Source organism: Pteropus alecto, unplaced genomic scaffold, assembly GCF_000325575.1.
Source record: "Pteropus alecto unplaced genomic scaffold, ASM32557v1 scaffold76, whole genome shotgun sequence".
In the NCBI taxonomy this organism is placed as follows: Eukaryota; Metazoa; Chordata; class Mammalia; order Chiroptera; family Pteropodidae; genus Pteropus; species Pteropus alecto.
The window spans coordinates 20,325,298-20,326,024 of record NW_006443138.1 but is presented as its reverse complement, the minus strand read 5'-3'; positions in this window follow the sequence as shown (position 1 = coordinate 20,326,024).

Here is a 727-nt window from a genome sequence, read left to right as displayed (position 1 = left end):
GATCAATGATTTAAGTTCAAAAAATATAAAACCATATAAACTAGAAGAAAACATTGGTGAATAGCTTACATACTTGGATAGATTCAGATGTTTTCACAAACACCCATACACATATACGCAGACATCTACCTTCTGTATGATAATTGTAATAATAAAACAATAAAAACTATTATTAAACAAAAGAGGAAAAGAAGAGAAATGAGGGAGCAGTAGCCATATAAGATTTATTAATTTAGTAATGAAAACATATGATACTGATTTGTGAATAGACAGACAAAAAAAATGTTCAGATACTGACTCAAATGCATATGGGAATTTAGGGAGAGGATTTAATTTGAGCAGTTAAATATAGATAGTTCTCCCTTGTTGGACCTTTAAATTTTCTCATTTCTCTAAATTTTCAATTCTTTCTTTTTGAGATATGTCAGTTATCTTTCATTTTTATGGGTTGTCTGGCCATGTATTGCTTGAGGTCTTCTATTCCTACTCAAAACTATTCCTTCATTGTCTAGTTGGTTGATTATTAGTATAATTGTTTTTAACTCAAAGTAGAATGTTTACAATGTTTATCTGTTCCATGGCAATATTTACTTGACAAACTATTTTGTAGAAAAATTCTGTTACATTTTGTACTTTATCTAATTCTTATTTAAATATTTTTCTTCTTGTTTTTTTGGTTACTCATATTTGGGTGAGTCTCAGTTTTATGGACCAGCTCTTTGCAAAG